A 25876-nucleotide genomic window follows, 5' to 3' on the forward strand; every position below is an offset into this window, starting at 1 on the left:
ACCCTGGTTTGGTTTAAGTGTTTTGAGAGGCTGAGAGTATCAACGATGGACGCAAAGGAGAGGAAGCCTGAGTCTGCTATGTCAGTTTGGTCAAAGCAATCAGATGGGAGTCAACAAAGAGTCAGCTGCTACCACCATCAGTTTGGGAGTTCAGAGTGTTGAATCCTTACAAGGATAGATAGAGTTGTTTGAGAGTTAGGGAAGGTCAGAGGTCACGTATAAAAAGCTTTTTAATGCATTTGAGGTAGCATGAGTCAGTTGGGTATGTTTTGGATAGCTGTGTCAAGTTCAATATAAGAGAGAGGTCATCAGAAAGTCAACCATGTGTCTAAGAAGGTCTTGGGGTTGTGGCTTTGAGGTTAGCTATTGTGGTGGAAGATTATAGAAGAGACTAGAGGACTCATTTTTTATAGTAGTCAGCATCGACATTTGGAAGCAGTTTATAGTCAGCATCGACATTTGTAGTCAATTGGTGTTAGAAGCTGAGGGAGTTTGTGGTCTCTTTTGGTAGTCAACTAAGGGTAGCCGAAGGTATGTAAGTGAAGATCTGGGAGGTCAAAGATGACCTAGGAGGACATCTTGAGGAGTCAGGTGGACTGTGTTAGGAGCTTGGAAAGTGCTCAATCATTTGCCAGTGTTAGCGAGAGATCATGGGACATCAGCTTAGTGTATTGGCACCTTTATTTGGTTTTTTTGCTAGGTTGTGGTGCTAGGTGGTAGTTTCTCCTCCTGATCGTGTATTTCGGATGGGCTATAGAGGCACGTCTCCTTGACACATCATTGTTTTAGTTCCCCCATTGAAAAGATGTAGGGGAGAAGAGAGCTTGAGCTCTTGCAAAAGCACACACACACTCACAAAAACCCTAGAAGAGAACACACAAGGTGAGAGGCTGAAAATTCTTCTTCTTCTTCTTCACACACAACAAAAGAGGTCTAGAAAGAAGACAAAGTGACTAACACAAATAATAGAGTATATACAAGCGGTCCATAATGTGAACACGCTTAGAGGAGTGGGTAGGTGTGGACTAGTTGGTGTAGTCCAGCTATAGAATCTCTGGCGCGAAGATATATCAGTGCAAGCTACCAAACCCGCCAGTGATATAAATGTCGAACAGGCATGTAGGCACCTTGTGAGTGTCAGCTCATGTTGAGCTTGACATCTCAACACTCCCCCTCATGCTAAACTCCAGCTCATGAACTCCAAGCATATCTCAAATTTTTTGGAGATTATCAGCTCCCAAGGCCTTTGTGAAGATATCAATAACCTGATCCTGTGTGCTGACATAGGCCAAGTCGATGTCACCTACCAAGACTCTCTTCCTGATGAAGTGGTAATGTACCTCAATGTGTTTTGTCCGCACATGGAAAACTGGGTTCCTGGCCAGTTCGAGCTACCAAACCCACCAGTGATGTAAATGTCGACAGTCATGCAGGCACCTCATGAGTGTTAGCTCATGTTGAGCTTGATATCTCAACACTCCCCCTCATGCTAAACTCCAGCTCATGAAGTCCAAGCATATCTCAAAATTTTTGGAGATTATCAGCTCCCAAGGCCTTTGTAAAGATATTAATATCCTGATCCTGTGTGCTGACATAGGCCAAGTCGATGTCACCTACAAAGACTCTCTCCCTGATGAAGTGGTAATGTACCTCAATGTGCTTTGTCCACACATGGAAAACTGGGTTCCTGGCTAACTATATACTACTAAGATTGTCATAATATATGACAACTTTTCTCTCCACATGCAATCCCAAATCAGCAAAGTAGCTTACATAACCAAGCTACCTCACACGCTGCCACTGTAGCTCCTCTCTACTGTACCTCTATACTCAACAAGGCAACTATGAGCTGCTTCTTGCTACTCCATGTCACAACGGCACTCCCCAGTGAAAACATAGATCCACTGGTAAATCTCCTGTGTCTGAGATGCTACCTGCCCAATTTGCATCTATGTATCCATATAGCTCCAATGGTACACCTGCTGCATAAAACAATGCATAATCAACAGTGGCCCTCAAGTATCAAAGTGTACATCCAACACTATCAAGATGTGGTTTGCACAGAACATGCATAAACTGGCTCTCTAAGCCAACACTGTAACTCAAATCTGGCCTGGCGGATCTTGACATAGATCAAACTCCCCACAATCTTCTTGTACATAGTGGGATCCTCCAACACATAACCTACATCTGCACTAAGCTTGCCATTTTGATCTAATGGCACTGAAATTGGCTCACAATCAGCCATCCCATACTTGGACAACATGTCCAATACATATTGTCTCTGTGACAACCAAATACCCTCAGGTGTACGAATGATCTCAATTCCCAAAAAGTAGCACTGTAAGATTCCTCCCCCAACCCCCTTTTTGATGTCTAGTATCTTCCCCTGTAATCAACCCTCTTCAGAAATATAAAGACCCTGTTGCTAACTATTTTAGCCTAGAGAGAGGAAAATTATTCTAGAGAGAGAATATTCAGATTTTGAATATTTTTGGATAGAAAAATATCTCTTATAATTCAGATGAGTTCCCCTGAAACAGAAATTCAAAAAGAATTTTCCAATGTGCAATTGGAATTAATTGGAAATAGGTATAAAGAACCTTAGTCTAAGGGTCTAGATTTTCAGAAATCTTTAGACTATGGTCCAATTAAGGTTCCTATGGGCCAATAGCATCAATCCATGTGTAGGTAAGAGATAAATCCAAATTTGTAAAAAGAAGATACCCAAAAATGAGTAAATGCTCACATAAGGTGAAGAGTTGAAAATGTACAAGGTTTATTAGTAAAAAACTATGAGCAATATTAAAAATATGAGATATTTTGGGTATCCAAAAATGAGTAAATGCTCACATAATATGAAGAGTTGAAAATGTACAAGGTTTATTAGTAAAAAACTATGAGCAATATTAAAATGATTCCATTATGACACATATGTAAGGAAGGGGAATTCTTTAAAGGAGGTGCATATTTCACATAAGATGAAGAGTTGAAAATGTACAAGGTTTATTAGTAAAAAACTATGAGCAATATTAAAATGATTCCATTATGACACATATGTAAGGAAGGGGAATTCTTTAAAGGAGGTGCATATTTCACATAAGATGAAGAGTTGAAAATGTACAAGGTTTATTAGTAAAAAAAACTATGAGCAATATTAAAATGATTCCATTATGACACATATGTAAGGAAGGGGAGTTCTTTAAAGGAGGTGCATATTTCACATGCTTGAATGAGTTTTAAACTCATAAAAATTGAGATATTTCATCTCTCCTCTATCCTCATTCAAGTCTAGTTCCAAAAAGTTAGCTTAACTGACCTAAAAATGGTCAAATATTGACCAAACTGATTTAGAAAATTCTAGAATCAGTTTGTTTGGTTAGGAGCTCAATTTTTCCTATAAATAGAAGCCTCCCCCTTGTTGAAAAAAAATATAGTGTTTATGCATCGTTGCTCTACTCCACCTAAGCCAAGAACTGTGAATTCATTTAATAATTCACTAGTTTTTGGAGCTTCCCTCTTTCTTCAATCCCCATTAGTGGCTCCATCAACATACTTAACCAATTGATTGGTTGGGGGCCTCTACCGTGAAAAAAGAATCAAGCAAGTTGTAAGGTAATTAGTGAATATTGATCTTTCTATAATTTCTCAATGTTTCTCTCTTCTCAACCCCTCTCAAGCTTGAGAAGTTTAATTGGTATGGTTTTTTAAATGCTATTGAAGTTTGAATAGTAGTGAAGAGTTACATAATTTAATAAATGCTATTGAAGTTAATTTTCATTTATGTTTAAATTCTAATGATTTTTATGTAAATTCTCTCTCTCACTCAAGAAATGGTCATACTCATGACCCGTTCTCAATCCAAATCAAGCTTTTCATAAAGCTTTTCCTTAACCCAAGATTAAGCTATGCTTGAGGTCAAATTAATAGCTTTTTTCTATGCTTTTAGTTTATGTATATTGATGATTCAATCCATTATGGATTAATAATCCAATTAGAGATCATTTTAATTATTTCCTTAATGATAAGCATTATCCCTTAGAAAATTTGAGATTTATCAGTCATAGCAGCGGAGCTATGGCAAAATTTTTATAAAAATTATGCATAAAATAATTTCATTCAAAGCATAAAAAGAGGACTTCCTACCATATTCTAGGAATTATCATCCTAGATTAATTGAAAGAAATTCATTACAATCATGGAGAAATTGAATTTTAATATCATGCATAAAGGATAAGTTTTTATATCAAAAGTGTTATTTTTACCATTTTTATTTCATGCATAGAAGTATGCATAATGGATAAAATTTTATATCAAAAGTGTTATTTTTACCATTTTTATTTCATGCATAGAAGTATGCATAATGGATAAATTTTTATATCAAAAGTGTTATTTTTACCATTTTTATTTCATGCATAGAAGTATGCATAGTGGATAAATTTTTATATCAAAAGTGTTATTTTTATCATTTTTAATTTTCATGCATAGAAGTATGCATAAAGGAAAAAATTTTATATCAAAAGTGTTACTTTTATCATTTTTAATTTTCATGCATAGAAGTATGCATAAAAGAAAATTTTTATATCAAAAGTGTTACTTTTATCATTTTTAATTTTCATGCATAGAAGTATGCATAAAAGAAAATTTTTTATATCAAAAGTGTTACTTTTATCATTTTTAATTTTCATGCATAGAAGTATGCATAAAGGAAAATTTTTATATCAAAAGTGTTACTTTTATCATTTTTAATTTTCATGCATAGAAGTATGCATAAAGGAAAAATTTTTATATCAAAAGTGTTACTTTTATCATATTGGATTTCATGCATATAGGTATGCATAAAAGATATTCTTTTTATACTAAAAGTGTGATTTTTCTCATAAATGGATTTTATGCTTAACTTAGATGCATAAGAGAAATTCTTTTATTCTAAAAGTGTAATTCCCTACCAAATTGAAATTATGCATAAGAAGATGCATAAAAGATTGATTTTAATTTCGAAAGTGTTAGTCTCCTTAAATGGAATTTATGTATAAATAAATGTGTAGAGAAATCTTATATCAAATATAAGAATTCTCTTTTTAAAAAAAGATATGAAATGTGATAAGATGTGATAAGAGGTGTATGAGATGTGATAAGAATTGATAAGATGCGTATGGAAAGTGATAGGATGTGATAAGAGGTGTATGAGATGTGATAAGAATTGATAAGATGCGTATGGAAAGTGATAGGAGGTGATAAGAGGTGTATGAGATGTGATAAGAATTGATAAGATGCGTATGGAAAGTGATAGGATGTGATAAGAGGTGTATGAGATGTAAAAAGATGTGATAAGATGTGTATGAGATGTGATAAGATTTGATAAGATGCGTATGGAAAGTGATAGGATGTGATAAGAGGTGTATGAGATGTAAAAAGATGTGATAAGATGTGTATGAGATGTGATAGAATGTGTTAAGATGAGTTAGGATGTGTTAAGATGTATATGGGATGTGTTAGGACGAGAATGGATGTAATATGGTTGTATGAATGTGATGTGGATGTATACATGTAGATGTATATGTATGAATGTGAATGTTGATGTGGATGTGGATGTATGGATGTAGATACGGATGTGTATGTATATATGTGGATGTGTATGTATGAATGAGGATGTAAAAATGGACGTATGTATATAGATGTGGATGTATGGATGTATGTATGTAGATGTGGATGTATGGATGTGATTGTGAATGAAGAGGTGGATGTGAATGTATGGATGTAGATACAGATGTGGATGTATGTATGTAGATGTGGATGTATGGATGTGATTGTGAATGAAGAGGTGGATGTGAATGTATGGATGTAGATACGGATGTGGATGTATGTATGTGAATGTGGATGTATGAATGAGGATGTGAAAATGGATGTATGCATGTGAATGTGGATGTATGAATATGAATGTGGATGTGTGGATGTGGAAATGGAGGTATGGATGTATGAATGTAGATGTGGATGTATGCATGTAGATGCGTATGTATGAATGTGAAATTGGATGTATGATGTGGACGTACGAACATGGATATGTATGTAGAATAATGAATATGAAGATGTATGTGAGATAATGTAGTCTATATGAGTGAATGGATGAGAACGAGTACACACTGAATGGAATGTGGAATAAGTAATGTGGTCCGAGAGTGGATAATATGGAAAGATAAGAGTTCGTTATAGAAACTGTATTTGTGACTGTTTGTAAATGACTGTTTTATGTCAAGAATGCTGGAGAAGCATTTTGACCGTCTTGAGGATTAAGGTCATGAAGACTGAACTGATAAAGTTGCAACTGCTGACGGAGAGTCAATGGAGGACGTCTCGCGTAGCAAGGTCGATCGAGGTCTTGACCAGCCTCGACTCGATTTAAATGGTGAGCTTCCGGTACGGTGGATGAGGGACCAAGGAAGCGGCCTATGAGTGAAGCGCTAGGTCACCTGCGAAGGATCCTAGAGGGTGCTGACCATACGGTGCTCGGGCTCTGGGTCGCCGAAGATACCCACACGTGCGTCGTGGAAGATATTGGAATAAGGAGTAAGAGTTGTTTTCTGAAACCGGGCATGGATCTGGTTGATTGACCTTGCTGGTCCTCAACAGATGAGTCCATGGCTCTTTTATATGGATCTGTGGGTTGATCTTGCTGATCTTCCACGGAGACTCCATTCTATTATATGAATATATTGCCGGTTACTATGAGCTAGGAACCATGGAAAAGGCCCCTGAGAGAAGAGGTGGTGAGCGTTTTGGTTGCCAATGATGCCATAAGTATACCGATGAAAGAATGACTGGAAATAAGGATTCAACCAGAGACTTTGAGGATTGTCATCAGTGACATAATGGTTTTATTAAAGGATTGTTTTAAAGCTAGTTGATGCTAAGAAAAAGGCAATTTCATATTGGTGGGTGTGTAAGTGGTATGACTAGTTTTATGTTTGCATGAACTTCCGGCTAGGGGGCCTTGGAACTCTTTTCCTTGGTACCCGGGACAAAACCTAACCAAATTCCAAATTGGATCCCATCACTACAGTGGTTGGGCGGTTGGCTAACCCATGGGATCGGATGGGGTTAGGCTGAACTGATGGATCCGTAAATCAAGATTTAATTTCTATTATTACGATAGATGAAGTAAATCCCGGATAGAAATTGTTCTATGGATAGGAATCAACGGCTGTGCCTCTTGATGGGGAAAAAAGCGTTGATCCCAATGATCCAAGTGCAAGTTGTTCCTTGATTTGACCAAGTACCGTTAAAGGTGCAGTCAGATCAGTTTGATCAGTAATGATCTTGACTACGTTAGATTAAAGAGTTATCCTGGTGGAATCGCCCGTGCTTTCCGGGTAAAGAAAGTTTTTCCGGTTTCGGTTTTGGACAAACCGACGGATTAGTCTCTTGTCCGGATATCCGTGGGCGAGGCCCCGAGTGTGGGACCCCTGTCCCGCGCGAGAAGTGCTACTTCCGCTGCTAGTACCCCGAATCCGTTGCTCGGTGGGAACAGGGATCTCGTGCTTGCGCGTGGCGAGTCCAAGCTGGCGTGTCATTTTTAAACTTCTGTCGCTGCTCTTGGAAGTTATCGGAAGGGGGTTCTGTGCGTTTAGGAATGGTTTTCCCCTTCTTAGCCTTTGCAGGTGTTGAAGTTTTCTTTGCCTTTGCAGATGGAGTCTTTGGAGCTGCTCGCTGCTCTGCCTCCTTCCTTACTCGCTCCTCTTCATCTTTCCTGTCTTTTTCCTCACGAAGCCTCCGTGTGTTTGCTGCCCTGGCTTCTCGTTCAAGCTTCTGTCTCTTATTTTCTACTTCCTCAGCTGAGAGTTTTCTCTTTCCTTTACCAAGTGCATGAGCCAAGACTCTGTCTAGCATTGCATTGACAATCCTATTGCTCGGCAGGTGCTCCCTTTCTACTGTGTCTTCATTTCTCCTCTTTGTATATTCTGCTCGAAGACTTTGTATAGCCGCTTCCAAAATTGTGTCATCTTCGTATCCGGCCATTCGCAGGTCAGCAACAAATCCGTGAGCTTTTCTGTTAAGCCAATCCTCCTCCGCAGCAAAGAATGCTAATCTTCTCTTGTTGCTTGCGGCGGCCTGAGCTTCTTCTACAGCCTTCTTATCTGCCTCCGCCTTCCTAACTGCCTCGTCTTCTTCCTCCTTCTTGGCAGCCTCATCCTCCTGTCCATCTCACTCTGGACAAAGTGTTGAAGTCTTTGGCCATCAGAGTTACCTTGTGAGCATGGGCTGCTACAAGCATTGCATCTTCAAAGTATTTCTCCAAGTAATCCTCTGCCATTTCCTATAAGGAAAGAATGGCAGTCCTGTTCCACCTGAAACCAAGGTGCCAACTATCACATATTTCTCTCACTAGTCTCTGAAAAGGTGCCTTGGGGATTGCAAAGCCTATAGCTTTTTGTTGCTTCCTGATCTCCTTTAGCACACCTGTAGAATGTTTCAATCTCTTGGACTTTTGCTGGAGTAGGCTCATTGGCTTCCCCTTCCTGCCATGTGCAACTCTTCCCTTTGGAGGCACACTAGATTCCTTGATATCTCTTGGACTTTTGCTGGAGCAGGCTCATTGGCTTCCCCTTCCTGCCATGTGCAACTCTTCCCTTTGGAGGCACACTAGATTCCTTGATATCTGCCCCAGCTGTTGTCTGCTGCTGCTGCAAGCCTTGGCCCCTTGCCAGCCCTCCTTGCAGTTGCCTTGGTTCTTGCCATCACTTTGAAAAGCTGCATACAAAGCAATGGAAAAAGATTACAACCATGGAGAACATGGAATGATACAAGAAGGCAATGACAAGGTGGATAAAGCAACATTTAATAATTTGTAACAAAACGCGATTTTGATAATTTGAAATTCCTAATAGCTCACCATCGCGTTTTCTTGCAAATACTTGAAACAACATGTTATTACATTCCTACAATGAATTCTCTGTCTTTACAACTACAAACAATATGGATTGAGTTTATGCAAGGAGTATACAGCCTTGAATAGCCTAGAAAGGCACAAAATCACAATGATAGGGGTAGATGAAGCAGCAGTTTTAAATTTGCAACAAAATGCGATTTGGACTATTTGAGATTCCTAAAGCCCCCTCCTCGCGTTTTACTGCAAATTCTTGAGACAGCATATTGGAGCATGCCTTCAGTCATTTCAATGTGTTTCCAACTTGGTGCAAGATGGATTGAGTCTATAGAAGTTAAGAAGTGATCAAGCTCTCACTCAACAAGCCCAATTCAAAAGTCTTCCTGCTTCTCTTTGCAGTGGAAAAAGCTAAGGAATGCATATAATATTTATCATAATATCTAAGCTACATCACATCACTCAGTACCTTACCCGAATATACTATTAAACAAGAAGAAAAGAAAATAGAGTGTCTTACTGACCTGGAAGCTATCTGTAGGTGTGCTGTGCTGGTGATGAGTACCCTGTGCTGGGGATGAACCTGTGCTACTAGTTAGGATGCTGATGGTGTAGAGTAGGGAGGTAGAGAGGCAAGAGAGCTGAGTTAGGAGAGATTAAACAGGAGTGAATAGATTATTACAAAATACAAATAAAGTAGCTAATAAATACCACACGTGTGGAATGTAGTCATTTTTTCACACGTGTGGGTCCCACCCAGATCTTTTGGAATTTGAAATTTGACACGTGTGAAAGTCACTTTTTGCCTTGGAAATTGTGCCAATCATGATTTCATAATCAGATCCATTAACACTCTTCCCTCCCCGTCTTCCATCCCTGTCAGCACCCTCCCATCATCCTTTTCCTTCCCCCTCTGATCACTTCCTACCCAACACACTCCATCCACTCTGTAACCTGCCTGAAGACTACTACCACTGCCAGATCTCCAGGTTACCTAGGCTGCAGCTCAAGTTTGGAAGAGAGCAGGAGAATCACCACCAACAGTATGGAAGAGGAAAAGAAAGGTCAGAGATCTATATTCTTTTCAATGTTTTTTGATATATATTTCTTCCATCTATAGAATTCTTGAATCTTACTGCCTAGGAATCTAGTACATCACCCTAGGATTTGATTAGAGATGGATATGAATAGGACTTAGAAGTTTGCAACAAAATGTGAGGAGAGTGCTTTACATTTTCCAAATGCTCTAAATCGCGTTTTCCTACAAATTCTTATATTAGTTTTAGTTTTCATTTCTTCCTCTTTGTTTTGCTCTCTTTTGCCCTGGGGAATTCCTCCTAGTATCATTTACTGTCCAGAACACTGTAAGATGTTCCTAGCATTTGATTGGAGATGGATGTCAATAGAAATGGAGAATTTTCAACAAAATGCGAGGAGAGTACTTGACATTTTCCAAATGGCCCTGCATCGCGTTTTCTTGCAAATTCTTGTGTCCCTTTTGGTTTTCACTTCTTCCTCATTGTTTTGCTTTCTATGTCCCTGGGGATTTCTTTCTTAATGATGATGAGAAAAGTTTTTGCTTTGGAACAGTTGATTCTCAGGCCCCTCCTTTCAAGAGGAAGCTGGACTTTTCTGCTGCTATACTCAGACCACAGCAATCACCAGGTGATTCATGTGTGCTCATGAAGAGAGTTGTTTGGTGATATCCTATACATTCCCTGATTGCATATGTCAGCATATAGAATTCATGATATATAAATTTTTGTTCAGGCAAAAGCAAGAGACTGGAGCAGAAAGGTGAGTCTTCCCTTTCAAAACAAAGGGAACCAGAAGAGGACAAATCTCTAGATTTGCTCCTATTTGACTTTCTTCACAAGTGCAAGGCTCAAAGGAACTTCCACATATACCACAGTATTTTCAACAGGGAGTTCACTCTATGAGCTCTGTATTGGAGCATCACATAGATTTTCTTTCAGACCATTGGGATACCTTCAAACAACTGACAGAGGCAAAAGAAGATTTGACAACCTGCCTGAGGAATATAAATTCATCTGTAACTTGCACACCAGAAAGTGTAGAGTGCTTGAGGAAACCATGGCATTCCTTATGTACATTGTCTTCCATCAGCAATCTCTAGAAGAGCAAGGGTAGGAGGCTGAAGAAGAAGATATATCTGTAGCGGAGGAAAAAGAGGATATTCCTGTGGCAACAGATATGGCAGAGCAGGAAGAAGATATCAACCTCGAGGATGAGGGGCTGCAAGTGGCTGCTCTTGACCTTGTTCAATTGAGGACTGAAACTCTTAGGGCAGCACAGCCAGTTGAAGATTTTGATATTCAGAGCAGCAACTATGCAGTGCCCATGCTTCCAGGTGTCTTGATTGGTGGTAAAGATTATGTTTTCCTCCATGATATAGAGTGTATGTTCAATTTGAGGGAGGACTATGCCATTTCCCTTATTGCCCAGGCTTCAAGGCTTGACAAGGAGGTTGGCATCATAGAGGATGACCATTCACTACTGTCTTTGGAAACAACTTTTGATCCTGCAGAGGCCCTTACTATTTATTTCAAAGAGGCTGAAAATTTCCAACAGCCAGATGAAGCTGCCTTCCAGCTCACCCAAGAAGCTATGAATCTCTCAGCACTTCATAAGGGAAAGCTTAAAGAAGAGGCTGGACTGGAGGGGAGAGGAATAAATCTTTGGAAAGATGAACTTCTTGTTGCTGATGAAAATGAGAAGGTATGATCTTATTACTTCAAATCAAATACTTTATCTTGTGTTTAAATGTTTTGTAGTTGTGTATTATTGTCTCACTCCAATCTTTTGATACGTGGCAGCTACAAATTGAGGATGACACATTCCTCCAGAGAACAAGTGGAAGCAGGTCGGCTGGGTTTGGCAAAATGTCAAGCCTAGCTCATTATATTAATGATCTAGGCAGTACTAAGATCTTGATTTACCATAGGCAGTTGAGCAACAATGGAGAAGCCATTGTTTACTTCTTTAAATGTTTGTCTAGGGTTTTAGGTGGACATGATCTTCCATGGCAAAAGGAAAAGATCATTTTAATAGAGAGGTTGTCCGCCATAGATATATTTGGGGATTATGTGAATAAGCAGGCCTCTAGGGCCTCTTACTTTTTGTCTTACACTTCTTATGCATTAGCATGTGGTGTTAAGGAGACCAAATGTCTCGAGGGCTATGGAAAACACAAGCTCATAAGGTTTCGAGAGCCACTCATGATTGCATCAGGCCACACAATCCAAGAAGAAGAACACGTGGAGATAGCTGAAGACAAGGATACCCCTCTCAGACAAGCAACAGAGGTAAGCATTGATAAACAGATAGTCGACATCAAGCCAACAAGGAAGAAAAAGAGTCCAATCAAGTTCAAAAAGAGAGTTTCGACTGGCAGGCCCTGGGAGTAATAGGATTTAGTCATCAAATATAGCACAAACATTATGTTGAAGTTGAACTGATTTGTACAAAGTCTTTGATCCTCATCAGTTCCTTGTCCGTACGGACGATCAGTATCCTTTTGCATTTGTCCCATCACCGTACGACACTTCAGTACTCTTCCCACACTCAGTAGCTTCTAAAAGCATTTGACACTCAGTACCTTATTGGTAAGGATCAATAGTGTGTCTAGCATAATTAAGTAGTATTGATTGAATTTTTTGTGTGTAGCTCATGGATGTATTGATGCTTGTTAATATAGATCACATGTTTCACAAAAGAAATACTTTTGATGGAGTCTCAAAACATATAGGCATAACACCAAGAGTCACTTGTTCCACAGAAAAAAAATCTATTGATTGAGTTTGAAAACATGTGGACATAACACCAATAAGTTACAAACTGCTATTCATGTTTACTTGTCCATTTATGGTTTCTAAATATCTTCGAATCCCTCCATTGTCTATGTCTCTCTGCTGCCATTGAATTGTCCAAAGTTTGTCTTCGTCTTTGCTTTTGGGCTAGAATAAAAGCAAGCTTGACTTTGCTTCGTCTTTGCTTTTGGGCTAGAATAAAAGCAAGCTTGACTTTGGAACTAGCAACTTTTCTTTTAGCATGCAGCCTCTGTAGAATGCCTCGGTAAAACCATTGGAAGACTTCCTTCAGATTATTTGCCTTTTGACTCCCTCCATAGTGTTGTGTGTGTCTGAAAAATGCATTACGTGCCATGTAGTGAGACTTCTCCATGCCTTAGGTAGACCAAATTGCTGGGCATCCATACTTTTTGACAAAATAGAGAAGGTGGTTGTAGATGATATGCTGTTTTCATAGAGACATAAGAATGCATAGTAAGTTATAAAAGAAAAGAGGATCACACTTAAGTAAAAGAAGAAGACATCACTTTACCATGTAGTGAGTTATATTGCAGGCTGTCCACGCGTCTTTCATTGACTTCCCAAAATGTTTAATTGCCTCTTCAAAGTTCTTGTAATCACTCTTTGTCCACGTTACATTGTCACAGAACATGAAGAGTTGATCAAGAGACCTCCACACCTCTGCCTTCACATTTCGTGCTTCCCCATCTGCCTCATGATCTTTCACGGCATTATGGACTTGCTTCCACAATCCATAACTAATCCTTGAAACTGTTCTACCTTGCCTTACTTGCTTACTACTGTGTTTGGGTCGAGACAAGAATCTTCTTGCCTTAACACCACCAATAGAGGGCTTGATTGGTACCTCCTTGCCATTGGTAGACTTTTTAAAATCCTTTGTGATATGAACATCACCTCCATGCAGACCTATATCGGATAACACTTTTTCCAATGCATGAAGAGCACTTTCGGGACGGAGTTTCCAAGCAAATCCAATATACAAAAATACCAATTTCTCAATAATTCGACATAGAGCATGCAATGTGCATATGTGAACATTACATAGTGGAATGTCAAGAATGGACTTGAAGTCAGGGTCAACTTTATCTATTAGGTGCTCTCTTCCACCATTTGGAATCCATTACTTGAGCTGATTCTTTGCAGTAAAGACAAGGAGACTTTGAGTTACCTCCTTTACTAACGTTATACATGCACTTAAGTGTTTTAAGATCCCCCGCCATGTGCCACTCTACTTGAAAATCACCTTTTCCTGCAACATGGAGATTCTCTCCTTGCACTTGTCTTTTAATTATTCTTGGTATTTCCGTGTGGTGAAACACCCAATCTAGTGTTTCATGGTCTTCTGTCTTCACCTGTGATTATACAAAACAAAAGATTTACTATAAAAGATTTGAAAACATTGACTAAAATCAAGTACGAAACAAAAAATGATCATACCTAGAACGAGCCTAACCACCATATGTGTTTCTCTGACTGCACATTAAAATACTTCGAACTCGCTTCAGTCAATGATGTATCAAGTGCTCCATTCATCAATGTAATAGTAATCCTTTCTTTTTTCTTTTCCTTTACAACCTCACACTCATCCAGTTTGATAACAAATTTCAAAATGCCTTTGCACTCTTCAAATGTTATTCCATAAAACTCGACCATTCTTCTTTGAAGTTGTTGTAGATCTACAAATATATTGTTCCAAGGGTCATACACAGTGGTTCCTTTACCACCATGAAATATTTCTTCAATATGGATATATTATCCAATAAACTCATCTATACTTTCATTCAAATGACCTCTTATCTTCCACACGGTTGCTGGATTTGGCAGTAAAACTCGTTTAATCCTTTGATCTCTCAAAGTTGAGGATATCGCATGGAAAATCGAACTATATCCCTTCCTGCTAACTCCACTAACATCAAGAGCCTCTTGGATTGTAGTACCATCAACTTGATTATTGGATATAAAGTCCTCTACAACATTGCGTTTGATTGTTTTGTATTTTTTTGGTAAATTTGTGTTGCAGAAAAGATGTCGAATGATAGAATAAACCAGATTGTTGCGGAGAATTTTGATAAGACACAACTTCCATGCTTGGAGGTTTAGATTGACAAATTTTCTGATGGGAAAAGGTTACTAGGACTACATTGAAGGTGAACATGAGGAGGCATCGGAGATACCGGTGATTAATCCAACTACTGCAAATGTAAAAGAGTTTAAGGATTAGAATCAAGGAGCAAGGAAAGTCACGTATTGGCTTTCTATCAGCATACAAGACACTATGATTGGGCATATACAAGATGCCAAGTCACCTAAGAGGCATAGGACACCTTGGTGAAATTGTATAAAACTAACACCAAGGCACAAAAGATTTAGTTGAAGAATGAGCTTCATACTATGGAGAAGAAAAATATGTCTATGAATGATTATGCTTTGAAGATCAAGGGCATTGTGGAATCCCTTGCATCAATTGGTGTTTCTATTGAATGAGGTGGAAGTGTGTCTACATAGTCTCGGGCCACAATACAAGGCATTCAAGATGTCTATTCAGACTTGGAAGAACATTTCCAACTTCATAGATTTGGTGTCAATGTGAAGGGAAGAACTTGGGTGAAGATCTACAGTCTTCACAAAACAAAAATAATTTAGAGCAACAGGCCTTCTACATAAGTGCAAGTAGAAGATGAGGTAGAGGTCGTGGTTGTGGTAGAGGTCGTGGACGTGGACGTGTTCAAGGTGGTGGCCGAACAGGTAATCAGAATTATGGTCAGCAGGGCAGCAAAGAGTCCCAAGATTCGCAACAACACATAGGTGGAAGAGACCAGTAAGGGGAGCCGAGGTCGTGGTAATTGGCAAAAATCGCATAATGATACACGATGCTATTTTTACAGTGGTAAGCCTGGGCATGTGCAGGAGGCAGATTGCTATAAGAAGCAAAGTGACATGTGAAATGGAAAAGTGCAGTAAAACAACTATGTATCCTCTAGCAGAAATAATGACTATAATGAGAGGTTGTTTGTTTTATGCAACATGTGGTTAATGCTATGTTTGGAAATGATGTAGCAGCATGTAAGGATAATGTATGGTATGTTGATTCAGGTGCTTTGAACCATATGACAAGCCATGGTGAGTGGTTCAAGGAAAAGAAGTCTTAAAAGACCAATGACATTGCTTGTCCGATTGCCTTGTTGGAGATGTGCCATTGTCTATGCAGGATGGTAAAGTGAAGTACCTTGCAGATGTACTTCATGTTCCGAACATTACAAAGAATCTGGTTTCTGTTAGCTAGATGATTGAGCAAGGTTTGCAGGTGTCCGATTTAACCCCCTGCTGATGTGGCTGTTATGTGGAAGACTTTAAAGATAAGTGTAGGTTGGTTTTGCAAAAGAAAATAGAGTGGGAAGAATGTTTACATTGAATGTAAATATGCCTGAAGTGAGTGCTAGAATGTTTGCAAATGGTTCAGGAGTCATTTTGCAGATACAAACATTTGGCATAAGAGAATTGGGCATGTAAATGTGCAAAGGATAAAGTCTATGCAGACTAAAGAAATTGTGACAGGGCTACCTAAGTTTAAAGTTGAAGGTATGCAAAAAGTATGTGAAGCATGTCAATTTGGAAAGCAAACAAATCATGTATTTCCACATGACAAAAATGTGGGCAATAATGTACTAGATGTTGTGCATTCAGATGTATGGGGTCCTACGAAGACTATGTCTACGAGTGGCTACAGGTACTACGTAACATTCATTGATCACCACACAAGGAAAGTGTGGGTATATTTCATGAAGGAGAAGAGTGAAGTGCACTCATTTTCAGAATTTCAGAGTGATGGGGCTGAAAAACAAACACAGGAAAGCATGTGAAGTGCCTAAGGTCAGATGTAGGGGGAGAATACTTCTCTAATGAGTTCTCTAAATTCTTGCAAAAGAATGGCATTCAGAGATAATTTACATGTAGACACACTCCGTAGCAAAATGGAGTTGCTGAGCAAAAAAACAGACACATTGTAGAGATAGCACGAGCATTGATGGCAGAGAAGAATATGCTGCAGAGCTATTGGGTTGAGGCTGTGTCTATAGCAGTTTATATCATAAACAGGACTCCAACTGCAACGATACATGATGTAATGCCAGAGGAGAAGTTTATTGGCAGGAAACTTGATTTGTCTTACCTGCTGAAAGTTTTTGGATATATTGCATATGTGCATGTGCTAGATGAGTTATGTACCAAGCTAGATCCAAAAGTAGAAAAATGTATGTTTATTGGGTATTCCCTTGAGCAAAAGAGATATAGATGTTATAATCTTGCTACACGTGAATTAAGGGTAAGCAAGGATGTTACATTTGATAAGATGAGTAGTTGGTATACTACTAAAAAAGATGCTGGGGTTGATGTAAGTGGAAACGTGGTTGCACAGAATGCAAGTCAGCATCACAGTCATTGAGTAGACTAGGAGAGTCCTCATCCAATGGTTCTGTTGATAGACCATGGAGTGGGAGGTTGCATCATAATACCAGCCCTGGAAATGTAGTTAGTACATCACATAAAGGCAAAGAGAAAGTGGTTAAGCCCCTTGGTATGCCTGATATTTCTGCAAGGCATTATCTTGTTGGATGGAGATTCTAGTGGCTCAGAGATGAGCCTTGATGAGAAGCTTGGGATTCCAGTAATGAGGACACCTGGTGTGAAGAAGGCTATGGAAGTCATGAATACAAAGTTACGAAGATCTGGAAGAGTCAAAAACCCTGTGCAGAGGTTGACTTATGATGGTTATGTGGCACATCACTATGCTTATATGGCAAAAGTTATGCAGGTTGTAGAAACCACATGTTTTGATGAGGCTATTGGAAATGTGTGTTGGGAGAAAGCTATGGATGAGGAGATGGATGCATTGTATGGAAATGAGACTTGGGATTTGATGCCATTGCATGAAGGCAAGAAAGCTATTGGCTGTAAGTAGGCATATAAGGTGAAACATAACGGTGATGGTAGCATAAGAAGGCACAAGGCTAGATTGGTAGCCAAAGGATATGCATAGACACATGGAATTGATTATTATGAGAGGAGACATTTGCCCCAGTTTGCAAAGATGGCAACTATTAGAGTTGTGATTGTGGTGGCTGTATAGCTAAAGGTTGGTTTTTTTATCAATGGATGTAAAAACTACTTTCTTGCATGGTGACTTGCAAGAAGAAGTGTATATGGATCAACCACCTAGTTTAGAGGAGCATACAAATCACCCAAAGTATGTATGTAAGCTTCGTAAGGCCTTGTATGGGCTGAAGCAAGCTCCATGAGCATGGCATGATAAGATTGTTGAGTATCTTGTCACTATTGGTTTTCATATGGCAAATGCAGATCACTCTTTGTATGTGAACAAGAGTGATAAGGGTATTGTGATAATCACCATTTATCTAGATGATCTTATTGTTGGGGGTGACAAGTTGGAAGAGATTGAGCATGTGAAAAGTCTTCTCAAAAGGAAGTTTGAGATGAAGGATTTTAGGAGATCTGTGAGATCCACTATGCGACCCTTCCAATGGTGTGACTTTAACCCTATGTATCTGCGAGAGACTTTGTGGGCTCCCCTTGTGCTTGGACGCATCGTCACCCACATTCCTTTTGCAAAGGTGCTTGTAACCCACAAGCCAGTGTCGTCTTGTTTGTTGCTGCTGCTAAAGGACTCCACCCTTGAACGAGGTCGGCGACACATTGTGCTTGGCTAACCAACTAAGCTAAATGCTATGAAGTTGTAGGTGTGTGAGAAGATCTCTGCAACCTAATGCTAGCAGAGCATATAAGCTGGCAAGAGGAGTCAAGAATGTGTATAAGCTAGCAAGAGGAGAGTGAAGAATGTGTGCAAGCAAGACCAAGCTTTCCATAGCCAAGAAGATCTCTGCAACCTAATGCTAGCAGAGCATATAAGCTGGCAAGAGGAGTCAAGAATGTGTATAAGCTAGCAAGAGGAGAGTGAAGAATGTGTGCAAGCAAGAGAGGATGGACTTGATGGGGGAAAAAGTAGACTGTTTTCCAAGCTTTCCATAGCCAAGAAGGCACAGAAAGATAGATCTAACTTTAGGAGGGAAGGGGAAGGCAGAATGGGGAGGGAGGAGGCCAAAAAAGATTCTTTTAGTTAGAGAGAGACTCAAAACCGAATTGCTAGTTTTAGAGAGAGGAAGAGGGAGTGGGGAGAGGGAAAAGTAGCTTTAAATGAGGGATAATGATGGGGGGCGTTTCTGGCCCTAGCCCACTTTTTGAGGTGGGGTCATTTATGCCAGTTTGAGCTGTCTTTATTAAAAAAAGGTGGGAAATCTGATTTTATTGAAAGATTTTGCATTTTCAGCCCAATTTCTTAAAAAAAAAACGTATGATTCAAGTTTGACCCCTACATATTAGGGGCAGGGAAACCCAACATTTTTCTCCACATGGCCTTCTCCCATTGCACCATTCCTTAATGACTGTCATTAGGCTTGGGACAAATTAAAGGGCCCAAGAAGACCCCAAACAAGTCCTAATGATGAGGAGTCACTGAAGCAGCAAATATAGAAGAATCCAAATCTGCTATAGATGTGGAGACTGTACAGATGGAGCTGCAGATACAAAGAAGGTTGCAGGAGCTGGGCCCTAACATAGTTGTCCATATTGAAGATGAAACTTCAGAGAATAATTTTGACTTGACAAAACCATGCTTGGCAGCATTGGCTCATAAGAATGAGTATTGCTCAGATACTATCATTCTTGCAATGCTCTAGTAAGTGTCTTTTATTTTACATTTGTTTGCAAAACAATCCTTATTGTACCTCCTCCTTTACACCCTACCCTAATTATTGTTTTGTCCAATGTAGCATAATGAGAAGCTGGCTGAACCATGCTGTACAACATACAGTTCATATTATTGATCCTGCCATTTCCTTCAAGTTAAGAGATCCAAAGGAAACTCCCATGGATATTTCCAATTGGTTCAGACACTGTGGTTTTGATCATGGGAGAGGCCAATCCACTGAATTCCATGCTGGAAGATCTTGTTTTCTTAACACACCATGTGTGTTTGCATTGTCCAGCAACAACTGATAAAAATGATCAGTAAAAAATATACCGGATTGAGCTAGCTCTGTTGCACATCGACCTTGGTATTGTTGTTCTCCTATCGATCCATGCAAAACATCTATAAATCCCAGAATACAATCGATGTTTTGCCATGTCTCATACGATGAAGGGTATAAATCTGAAATAAAATAACACAAGAATGTCAATAAGCAAAGAAAGAAAGCTTTATCTTAAAAATCCATACACCTCATAAAGAACAAAACCACAATAGAAAAATATACAATTAGGCCTGTGTTGCAGAAGATCATTTGGATAGTCTTGCAAGACAAGTTCTTTATGCATGTACACATGCTGAATCAAAACTTCTTTCACCGATATCTTCCCTCTGGTGATTTTAAAATCTCGTACTCTTCCCTTCCATGATGCCAAGAAAATGTTTTTGTCTGGGGTCTCTTTCTTTTGCTAGGTTGCATGAGCACCCATGCTCCTTTCGAAACACTAAACCTTTCCCAAGTTCCTTCCGTTTTGACTGTACTTGAATTCTCTACCGAAGAAATAGAAGAAGCAGGTCAACAGGGTAAGGATGTGTGGTATAATTCTACCTTCATAGCATTATCATCCACAAAGCGTCTTCCACAAGAACGGCCATAGTTTTTATTCACCATGGAGACCTTGTGAATCTGTAACCACAGCAAAGTAATGTAAACAAGATAACAAAGTGAAGTTTCAAGAAAGAGAAAGTGGGCAGACAGACAGTTGACAAGAAACATCTTACTCTAAGCCAAACAGGACCAAGGGAGCAGTTTTGGAAAAGAAGAGGCTGCTGCACAATGAGGCAATGGTGTAGAATGGTAGACCTTTCGAAGGAAAGGCAGCACAACATTTCAAAGTTCAAAGGAAGGTAGAAACGAGAAGGCCCTTGTTGTCAGAGAAAATGCCAGACTAGATTCTATCTTCATGTCCAAAGATCTTGTGAGAATAAAAAACCAATCTCCACATTAATGTAGCACGCTTGTACCTACATAAAATATTGTTTCTTTTATCTATTTTCTCTTATTTTTGTGAATTTCCAACGTTATGTTGGCCCTCTGTTCATTGGTTGAGAGCTTATTTTTCCAAATCGTAAAAGGCCCCAAAATGAGCTCCCTTTTTTCCTAATGGATGTCTGAATGTAGGCTAATAATGGGTCAAGGAAATTTTTCTCTGTAGGTTTTTTCGCTGAGCATATGAGTATGTGTAAGTGACCTTATCATGACTTATCATGTCTTTTCACTTGTACTTCACTCATTCACATCAATCTAGTTTGAGTGTTAAGCTTCTCTCTTCAAACCCTTGGTGTTGACCTCAAGTTGGGGGAACTCCCCTTGCTAACTTGGCCATACAACCCTATTACCTCCCTTGTGGCACATGTATCTTTTACAACACCATCATTGCTAGCAACCGTGGGTAACCCTAGCCTACAAATTCATAAGGAGAAAATCTTCAAACTAGTTCACAAGAACACATAGTGCAAGCTGGAGTATCAGAGCCACGTTCCTTGTTCATCTCCATTTAGATGAGGAACATGTAACATGAGGAAATGTAAAGATCATGCCACTCCAAAACTAGGAGTTCTAAGGGAAATTAAGCATTGTAGGCCCACGCCTTAAAGACCAATGTAGAATTTTTACCATTGGAAATTATACAACCAAATCCCATGGGGCTTGAAACTCCTAACCCTTAGACATAAGGTTATGTGCTCCCACCATTTCTTTATGCTCCACTACCATGTGAATATGTATAAGGATGACATTTGAAACATAAAGGGGGGTTTCCATGTATAAAACACCAAGAGGCCCATATTTGGGAAAAGCAAAGCCAATCCACATCTCAAGGTTGAAAGAAGGATGCCAATTTGAGGGGTTTCCATGTATATAGAAACTAGAGGCCCATATTTGAGAAAAATGCAAGCCAATCCACATCTCAAGGCTGATGACCAAATTTCATATAATAGAAGATCCCATTCAATTGTGAGAGAAGTTCAATCACATTTGTGAAGCCATGGGAAGGATCAATGATCCCACCAAGATCTGTTCAATTTGTACTCTGCCTTGAAGGTAAAGCACATATTAGTGTGGTTACTCCATTTGAAAGGATATATATATGAGATCTTGAAGTATACGTTCACAATCATATTCTCACCAAGAAAAGTCATTCAGAGTCCCATCACTCAAATATATAGCCTCAAGCAAGAGGTTATATATTCAAATATATAACCTCAATCAAGAGGAAGGAGAAACCATCTAGGACTCCATTACTAGATCCAAGTATCTCCACTCATATATAGTCCCAAAGAAAGGATAAATAACCTTCAATAACTCATTGATCAATTCATGATCAATATTAAGATCAAGAAGCTTTATAACCATATATATAGGTCTAGAAACTACATGTATTAAGATTATAGACACTTTTCAAGATAGGGATGTAAAAACCAATGCATCATCTAAAGCCTGTATGGCAAGGAAGAATAATCACCACCACAATGGGTTATAGTAAAGGACATGATCATGGGTATACAAGGTCAATCATAACTCAAAAGAATAGGTATAAGAAGGCAAGAATAGTAGTAGTTGCCAAGAGTTGTGCATACACATAGGACATTGACTATGAGGAGACATTTATCCCTATTTAGAGAATGGAAACTGTGAGAGCTGTCATTACTATGGCGAAGGGTTGGTCTTTGCATCAAAAGTAATAAATGAAAACAAGCACTTTACATGATTTAGCCACTAGGTTATGAGGGTGATGCACATGAAGATTTTGTGTGCAAGTTACAGAAAGTATTACATGGCTTGAAGAAGCATGCAACCAAAGCATGGTCAAACAAGATTGGGAAGTATCTTATTTACCATTATATTTTAGATATCCAATGTATATTTTTCAATTTTTATGAAAAAGGTAGAGAGAGAGATCATGCTGTTATTTATGTATGTGGAAGACTTGATTATCATTGGTAATAGTGATGTTGACATACATGATGTTAGGAGTCTTTTAAAGCAAAAAGTTTGAGATGAAAGATTTGGGTGAGTAGTATTTTCTTTGTAGAGAGGTGGTAAGATCACCTTCCTTGATGACGTTTTATTGTTACAGAGGTAGTATGGCTTGGATATATTGTTTCTAAGCATAGTATGATAAGCTTTAAGCCTATTTCATTACCATTGAGGAAAAATACTAAGCTTTTCATTTCACTGATAGAGGTGAGCTTTTAGAGGACTCCACTATGTATAGGTACATAGTGGGCATCTTGATCTATATGACCATTTACTAGGACAAATTTGAGCTATACTGTTGGACTTAGCCAATTTATATAGGCCTCGAAGAAGTCACACTTGGATGTGGCTAGATAGATTCTTAGATACATAAAGTCCACGATTCTGGGTCTTAACCGGACACTGACAACACCATAATCTTGGGCTTCTTCACAAAGCAAAGCAACATGAAGGAAAACTAAACCAATTTCTATGAATGGAATGGGAAATTTCAAATCGACTGTGCAATTAAAAATTATTGAGCAACACCAGAAGCCCGTGCCGGTGCGGGCTGCATAGGCTAACCTACATTTTCTCGGTGGCATGGAGAGCTATAGAGAGAAGCAAAGCTACTTCCACCACTCGACCTTCCCATGTTTGTAGAGAAGCGATGGAATGCTAGGGTTTGTGAAAGAGCTATTCAAAATGTTCAAACCATGGGAAAGTAAAGGGTGTGGGTGCTTGCAAAGCGCTGGGGGTGGATAACAAAAAAATTGGACCAGGCGCCCAAACTATTTTATTTAGATAACAACTAAAAATTTAAAGTGTAAAATTTATTTTGATTAGATTACCACTACTAAAAGTCAAATATGTAAAACATCTCTCTCTCTCTCTCTCTCTCTCTCTCTCTCTCTCTCTCTCTCTCTCTCTCTCTCTCTCTCTCTCTCTCTCTCTCTCTGTCCTCTCCCTCTTTGTTTGTGTGTCTCTCTCACTTTCTATTACTTTACCTCTCTTTGTCTCCTCCTCTTCACTTATTCCATCACTCTCTCTCCCCTCCTCTTCAAAGAATAATTTTTTGTGGTGAGAAGCCTTTCAAATTTCTTTAATTTTATTTATTTTGTTATTTTTGCAGTGAGAAACCTTTCAAATTCCTTAAATATTATGTATTCATTTACATCTACATGGCCATTACTCACATAATAAATTGGGCTGTTGTGATTATTTAAAAAATAGTACTCAAATGCATCTTTCTATGCATAGAACTTAATTCTATTGAAAATCACTCTTTTATAATAAAATAATAATCAATATGCATCTTTCTATGCATAGAACTTAATTCTATTGAAAATCACTCTTTTATAATACAAAAATAATCAATATGCATCTTTCTATGCATAGAACTTAGTTCTATTGAAAATCACTCTTTTATAATAAAAATACTCAATATGCATCTTTCTATGCATGAATGAAAATGACACTTTTAGAATACACAAACGATGGGGATTACTCTTTTTGATTAATAAAAGATGAAATTTATTTCACAAATTTTTAGAAAATTTCGCCATAACCTCCTTTGTATGGCTGACCATTTTTCAATTTTTCTAACCTTAATCTACTTAGGAATTTTCCCCAATTGGTTTAAAGCATTCTAAACTAATCAGTTTTCACTTTTAAGAGAGAAACAATATGAAAAGTTTAATTCCAACAATTAGATCACTTAACTACTAGGATAAAGAAGGGCTGATTTTAACAATGAGAGAGGGGGAAAGCCTTTCCAAGAAGGCATAGCATCTGTTTACCATTTTAAGATAACAAACAATTTAGAAAACCATTAAAAGAATAAGAAAAAGTAAGATTTCTTACTTACATGAAATTTTGGGAGCTTTCCTTTGTGATGGTTTGAGGGATCTACTCTTGTTTGCAACAAGAGTGGCCACCAATTCTGTAGAAGCGAGAATGGTCAAAAACTAGTTAATTATTAAGAAGTTCATAGTTCTTGGCTCTTGGGAGGAGTAGAGTAACAGTGCATAAAACACTATTAAGCTTCAACAAAGGGGGAGGCTTCTATTTATAGGAAAAAGTGAGATCCTAACCAAGCAAGCTGATTCTAGAAATTTCAGATAAGTTTGGTCAATTTTTGACCATTTTTAGGTCAGTTTAGCTTACTTTTTGGAACTAGACTTGAATTAGGAGAGAGAAGAGATGAAATATCTCAATTTTTGATAATTTTAAAATCCACCACACATGTGAATAGGCGCCTCCTTCATGAGGGGGGAATTTCCATTGTGGTGTCAAAAATCCATTTTTTAGTAATTCCTTTGGTCCTTAGTCCACTCTTCATCTTATGTGAGTATTTACTCATTTTTTTTGGGGGGGGGGATTTTCTTTATTTCTTCTATTTATCTTCTCCACACATTTGGATGAATCTGATTGGCCCCTCAAAACCTTAATATAATTTTTTTCGAAAATCTGGACCCCTAGGATGTCCTCTTGAACAGATTATACTTGATTTCTAATGCACCTTCTGAAAATCTTTTTGAACTTTTGTTTTGGGGGAACTTATTTTAATAAGAAGAGATATTTTTCCATCCAAAAATATTCAAAATCTAAATAATCTCTCTCTAGAATATTTTCTCTCTCTAGGCCAAAACAGGTAGAAACAAGATCTTTTATATTTCTAAAGAGGGGATTGATTACAAGGGATGATACTGAACATCTTGAGAGGCTGGGGAGGAATCTTACATTCTCTCCCACTTGAAAAATGTGAGATGTCCTCATCTCGCAAAATGGGGGTAATCCCGCAACAGTTTGGATTCTTTCTCCCAGGTGGCAACTTCAAAAGGATAGAACTTCCATTTGACCAATAATTCTCTCAGAATTCTGTTCCTGAGAACCTTTTCTCAAACATCAAGGATTTCTTCAGGTTGGAGTTCCATCTGCCCTTGGGTTCAAGAAGTTAAGATTTCATCATCAAGGACATGATTTGGGCTTGGTACATACTTTTTAAGAAGGCATACATGAAATACATTATGTACTTTGAGATGAGGAGGCAAAAGAAGCTCATAGGCTAAGTCACCTACTTTCTTTGT

This window comes from Cibotium barometz, chromosome 20 (genome assembly GCF_041138505.1).
Source record: "Cibotium barometz isolate CiBa-2024 chromosome 20, ASM4113850v1, whole genome shotgun sequence".
Taxonomy (NCBI): Eukaryota; Viridiplantae; Streptophyta; class Polypodiopsida; order Cyatheales; family Cibotiaceae; genus Cibotium; species Cibotium barometz.